Here is a 7,134-nt window from a genome sequence, read left to right as displayed (position 1 = left end):
TATTAGACTTAATAAATGAATTCAGCAATGTAGCAGGATACAAAATTAACGCCAAGAAATCTATGGCATTTCTATACACCAATAGTGAACTTACAGAAAGAGAGACTAAAAAAGCAATCCCATTTACCATCACACCAAAAAAATTAAGATACCTTGCCCATTTTTTAATTGGATTGTTTGGGGGGTTTTATATTGAGTTGTATGAGTTCTTTATAAATTTTGGATATTAAACTATTATCAGATGTATCATTAGCAAATATCTTCTCACATTGAGTAGGTTGTATTTTCATTTTATTGATGGTTTACTTTGCTGTGCAAAAACTTTCTAGCTTGATGTTGTCCCATTTTTTTATTCTTTCTTTTGCTTCCCCTTGCCTGAGGAGATATATCAGAAAAAATATTGCCTATAGCAAACTTTTTCTAAAGACACTTCCAAAGGTCAAATTCAATTCTATCAACTACTTCTTTGGTCTTTATGACATTCTCTTAAAATAATAGTCACTAGACAGACAGTTCATCCTCAAATGTCTGCCATACAACTGAGAGAAAGGAATATTCAGGGAGTAAGCCTTAAAGCACAAGTGTCTCATCTACTTCCAGAGGCAGACTTCCACATCAGCCTAGCTACCCTTAATCATTGTCTTAAGTTGCACAAAATCCCTGTGCCTTTAGCTTTCCTCTGTTCTTACAAGAAATAGTCACATGAAACCTATTAGTATAGATTTTATAACTCTGTTTTCAAGGACACTGCATATCATATCTCTTAGTGCATTTGATAGAAGATTCCATTTGGGAAATATCTTTTAGAATGCACTGCCATGAAAAAAAAATTACTCCCTTGAAGAATGAATGTGCTTAGTCAACCTCTGAGTTATAAAGCTTGACATGTTTTCTTTCTTTGTCCTGGCTACAAGGCAACTCACAGTAATGCACTGTCTTCTGCAATTAACATAGGTCTTTTCCTTTACATGATCTTGATTTTATAATATTGTAACTTTATTTTACATCAGCCTCTTATTCAGTCATGAAAAGTATTTTTTTAGAAAGAAGCAGATAGAAACAATAAATAGTGTTGTACCACATCATATGCTAATCATTGGCAAGATCTACAGATATATAGTAAGGTCTCCAGTGAAAGGAATTTTTATTTTCTTTTTAAACAACAGAAATGCAATTTGGGAGTGGTTGACAGTTTTTCATTTCTCCAGATAGAGACCTGTGGGACATTTTTTTCAGGGCAGGAGGTTGAGATTATTGTCAGGAAAAATTACTATTATTAATGCTAAACAAGTTCCTATATATTGCTTTTTTTAGGGGGGGGATGTGATGTCACTATAAATTTTTATGATGAAGATATAGACTAAGATATTAAGTGTTTTGTTTGTTACTACAATATAAACTAGAACAAGCTTTAATTATACTATACCTTTGCAGATGTAGAGAAATGGGTTTCCAAAATATGAATTTAGACTGGCTTTTAGAGCCCACACATTACTTGATTTGGAATTACTTACATTAGAACAAAACCTACTTTTTTGAGCAACATACTCTCAACTTTCATGATTGTCTTGTCCAGACAATGGAGGTCAGACCATAATGCTGCGGGAGGCGGGAGGATGGGAGTTTCCCCTGAAGGAAATGAAAGTTTCCTCTGTCAGTTATACTCAGATAGGAAATAGCATGGCCTTGGACTGGGGAGGGGTGGGCTCCCACCAGTCTCACATGCTGAGTATTGAGACCTATAGGAGGGTTAAAAGTGAGGGTCACTGTGAGATCTAGAGATTTTGAGGAGCAGTGAGGCTTCTGCTGCCTGGGAGTCTGTGGGGAGCAAAATAAAGACCTTCCAATGGGGGTCCGAGTCTATAAGCCCCAGAAGTGATCGCTGTTCTCAGTAGTGTATATCATCATTTTTATTTCTTCACTGAACATTTATTGAGGACTTTCAGTTAAGTGGTGTGATATTCATGTATACTTCTAACCCATTTAACATGACTGGCCACCATACTGAATCATTATATTTCTGTTGGTCTCTAAAAACATTTCCCTCAAAATGAAACAATTAAGAAGGTGGGCATCTATATATGGCCATCTAATATAGTCCCCATACTGCCACGTGGATACTATCTGAGAGCTGGCAGAGCACGTCATACTGATCACTTGTGGCCAAGGAACACAGGCGTTGGGTGCTGCACACATTCTCAGAGTTGAATGCATTCTGTAATCTTTGCTGCTCTGTGGCTTCTCTTTCTGCCACTTATTTCTGGCAAATAGTTGTGATGATAATGGCTGAAAAGGTAAGCCAAGTGAAGTGTTCATTTGCCACAAAGAAGGAGAATTATACTAGCTGTTCAAATGCAAGTTTTTGGGCTATTCAAGGATACAGTGGAGCAAACCAAGGGTAAAGATCAGCAAGCAGCTAGGGATCAGTGGGTCCTTGGACATTAGGAAAGACTTCATAAACATCACCACAGAATGGAAGGATTGGCGGAAAATCTTGCAATTGTCAAGAAACTATGGTAAGAGATATGTCATAGCCCATCTGCTCTCGCCCTCTGTAGAGTGCTAATTTGTAAGAATACCTCCACTCTGCACTAAATGGGCTACATGCACACTATCTCATTTAATACTCATAACAACCCTATTATTTTGCAAATGAGAAAATTAGAAGCCCATAAAGGTTAAGGTAAAAGCTGCCCAAGGTTTTACAGCTAAGAAATTAACCAGTGTTTGGACCCAGACAATCTACTCTAGAACCCATGAGCTTAATTGCCTTCAGTTCCTGCAATATTTTTTTTATTCTTCCCTGCATTCAATTAAATTTTATTAAAGTTGAGTCTTAGCAGTTTTGAGCTGGGGGAAGGGATTGGTAATGGTAAAGAAAGTGACTGGACTCAGATTTAGAACAAACTAAAACTGGGAGTGGAAAAAGCCTTATGAGAAAGTGTCAATCGCTTATACCCAACATCCATTTCCCCCTCTTCCTCAATAATAAAATCACCATATTACCCAGTGCCCAGCTAAAAATATAACATGCCTCAGTTTCTTTTGCGGGCAGATGTGGTCATTTGATCACTTTTTGGTGAATAAGATTTAAGCAAAAATCCTTTTATGCACAGGGCATGCCCATCTCCATCCCTCCCCCCTTCCTGCTGCTTAGAACTTGGATAGGTCAGCATAAGCTCTGCAGCTATCAAGGACCATTACAAGGCCTTGTCCATGGAAGCCATCTACTTAGGATAGTAGAGCAGGAAAAAAATAACTAGCTCTCTAATGTCACTATGAAGTGGTAAGACCAAACCTGGAAGGCTTACTTCCTTTTACATGAGCAGGAAATAAACTTTTTGTTACTGAAGCCAGTGTTGCTTTTGGACTTTCTGTTAGATGCAGTCAGACACTGCCCAAGGCTGTCGCTCATGGTTGTATTGGTTTTTTACTGCCCAAAAGCTTCTGGCTAAGGAGGGGTCGGGGTGGAGGAGGGGGGGTGATGGCTGAAATCCAGCCTGAGATCCCCTCTGCAAACCCTGGATCCTGATATGGGGCTGAGTCCACTTGGATAAAGAGGACATTGTCTTCCACCCCATCCAAAGGTATCATCTGCTCATGAAGCTGTGTCCCTGTCTGGAGGAGGCATCCTTTGCTGGTTCACACAAAGGCACTAACTCCATGGGTGAGCTGTGGCTTCATTCTAACTAGTTCCAGTCCAGAGGAGTGAGTTATACAATGGTATGAGGTTACAGGAGGTACCTGGAACAGAAATCTTTCAGAGGAATGAAAGCTACCAGGGTTAATTGGTAGAATGTATAAGTCTTTTCTCTGCTATTCCCAGAAATAATTCAAAGAAGGGGGATCCAGTGGAAAATCGGACTTCCTAGAACCAGTAACATGAGGGCTCAGGGTCATGTAAATATGAAAGGCAACGTGATTTTATTTTTCAATCATGGCCTCCTGTGCATTCATCATCTTGTTTAATCCTCAAAACTACTTTATAATTAGATATTATTGTCCCAGTTCTACAGATGAGAAAACAGACTGAGAGAAAGTAAATAAATTATTCAAGGTCACAGCTAATAAGAGGCAAAGCTAGGATTCTGACCTAGATCTGTCTGACTCCTGAACCTGTGCTCTTAGCCACTACTCTACATCTCAGCCTATCACGTGTTACCACATATCCGAATTAGTGCCATCCTGAATTTACTCGAACTTGTGGAAACTTCAAAACACTTGTAATGTGCTAGCTGGTGTGTTAGAATCCCTTTGTTTAAAATAGAGAATTTGGTTCACTTCTGCAGTTATTTCTGTTTCTGAGAAGGGGAGTGCGCCACAGATGTGAGAAGCAGCCAGGATTCCCACTCAGCATGACACAGCCCTACCAGCTTCAAGAAGTCAGCCCCAGAACTCCCCGTGGGAAAGGGCAAGTCCTCTTTAATGAAATTTTTCCTCTGGAGATGCAGTTTTCCTCTGCCGCTCAACTTGAGTTCATCTTGAGATTACCCTACCCTAAGTTATTTTAAGGCAGTATTAATGTTTTATGACTCATTTCTTAGTTTCCTGCTTGGGGGAAAAAAATCACAGCCCAGGCATTCTGTTCTGTCCCAGACACTGCAAACAGCTGATGTGTAATTTGGAAAAGTCTACTTTATGGTAAGTGGGAGGATATGCAAGACAGAGAAAATGATTTCTGTTGGAGTAATAACTGTTCCTACTCCTCCCCCTTATCCTGGTGCCCCTGCCCCACCTCCCACCACACACACATACACACCTGGGCTTCTGCAGTTCTCTGCACTGACATTTTCTACACGACTATACATTTTACCCTGGAGAGACAAAGGGCTGTTATTGGGCAATTTTTGCCTCCAAAGTTAACCCAAGATCATTTCAGGGATATGTCCTTGGATTATCTTACTTTTTGGGGGGGGGGGGGGCGGGGAGAGGTCTCTCTGCATCTCCCCCAGCCTCAGATGTGCAAGTGTGTGTTGGAGGGAAGAGGGGAGGTCATCATTTGAAATAATATATTTTTCTTCCTCTAAATAAAAGCTGATACTCAACAAAAGGAACTCTAATAAAATTGCCCTACTACCCAGCTGAGGTCTGTAATGTGTGCTTTTGCATGTGCTTTAAGAGAATTGGCTGTAGTTTAAAAGACAGATGTGAGCTCTTAACATCTTCCTTTGAGTGACACAAAAAGGCCCCGGTCTGACTCTACCCCCAGTGGAACTCTCTCACATCTGACCCCATGTACAGACAAGCCAGTCATTCTGTAGGCCTGTTCCTGGAACTACTCCTCTTACACCATTTACAAGGGAGTTCTGGAAGGCAATTGGTGCAAGCTGTACTAAAAAAAGGAGGAGTGTGGACAAAACAAAACAACTCTAAAGGTTCGCTCACTCTACCCTAGGTTGAGGCCTGAAAGTGTGAAGTTGTGTAGTTGATCACAGTGAAAGCTATGAGGACAATTAGAACTGATATTCAAAATGCCTTTTGTAAAGTAGCAGCGATCTGCCAGCATTTTAAATTTACATATGGACACATTTGTATGAACCCTTGCAGACTGGTGTAATGTGAAATATATATCTCCAGAAAAGTATTTCTCTGTCCCATATTAGAAAATAACATTTTTTGTGTGTGTGTGGGGGGGGGGGGAGACAAGAACTGCATTTCTTAAGTTCCAAATTCTTAGGGTCCCCCCTTTTTTAATGTTAATGATTATTGAGTGGTGACTTTATGCTAATCACGTTATGTATTATTCATTTACTTCTCAAATAGTACATACCTATGATGTAATTACTTAATTATTCCTTATTGAAGGGATGAGGAAACTGAGACTTTAAGTAACTTATCCAAGGCCGTATTCATTTGAACCAGAATTGTCGCATATTAGCATCCAAGTTTTGGAATCTCAAACTTATGTTCTCAGATGTTTGTCTAGATTTGTTTGGCAGGAAATGGAGTGGGGGTGTCAGGCCAGAGTGCTGAGGGATCTTTTAGGGAAAGCGCTAACCTTGTAAGAGGACTTCTTGTGACACAACACCTGTGCTGTACAACCAATAGATGAGAGTATAAGTTTCATGATGCACTACCTCAATCTAGTTAAAATCTGTAGGCTTTCTTTGCAATAACCTTATAAGGAACTATTTCCACAGACCAAAGTGATAAAATGATAAACTCATGAATGATCACAAACAACTCACAGATTCCCACTCAGCCAGGCATCCTGATGTTCAATAACTTGAAGCTATTATACCGCTGTTGTTCTTGTTCTTATTACGGAGACAAAGCATCTCGATGTCTTTAGCGAAAAAGTGGTTTCACAGCCCCTTTCTTTCCAAACCACAGAACAGCCTCAGGGCTAGCCCTCAGTCAATCTATTTCTTCATTCCCTCACCAAACATTTACTGAGCAACTTCTCTGGGCCTGCTGTAGGCCCACTATTCTGGACTTTGCAGATACTGCAGGGACTGAAATGAAGTTCCTACATTCTAGAGAGTCTATGTTCTAGAGGGAGAGACAGGCTTTAAAAATATAAATGTGTTTGTGTGCACAGAAAATACATCTGGTCAAGGGACAGAATGTGGTGGTCACAGGCTCTAATTTAGATGAGGTACTCAGAAAAGACCTCCCTGAACAGGTGGCGCTTGAACAGAGACTGGAATAACATGGCTATATAAAATGAGTATCCGGGCATGGGAACAGGCTGGAAAGTTCTGAGGGACCCTGACTTCTGCATGGTGGGACACAGCGAAGAGGCCCAAGGGCTTGGGACACAGTACGTAAGGGAGAGACAAAGAGATGAGATGGCAGAGTAGGCAAACTAGTTCTCATGGATTTCCCGACGTCCTCGCCCGTGGGATGTGAGACCCTGACTATTACTCTAGGTAACATGGGAAGCCACTGGAAGGCACTGAACAGGAGAGTGCTATGTATTATCTGTCATGTTGTAAAGAATCATCTGGATGCTCTGTCAAAAATAGACCATAATACCTCATGCTACTAATGTTAGGTGACAGCCACTCACTGGTTTAGAGGTGACCATGGTGCTGAAGGTCAATTATAGCTGTTTCTAGTATCTTCACCCCAAAAACTGAGGCAATGTAATTCAAACCTGCCCCCATGGAAAAATCTTAAGATGAGCTATAT

The sequence above is a fragment of the Myotis brandtii genome, unplaced genomic scaffold, assembly GCF_000412655.1.
Source record: "Myotis brandtii unplaced genomic scaffold, ASM41265v1 scaffold21, whole genome shotgun sequence".
NCBI lineage: Eukaryota > Metazoa > Chordata > Mammalia > Chiroptera > Vespertilionidae > Myotis > Myotis brandtii.
Note: the sequence above shows the minus strand (reverse complement) of the source record.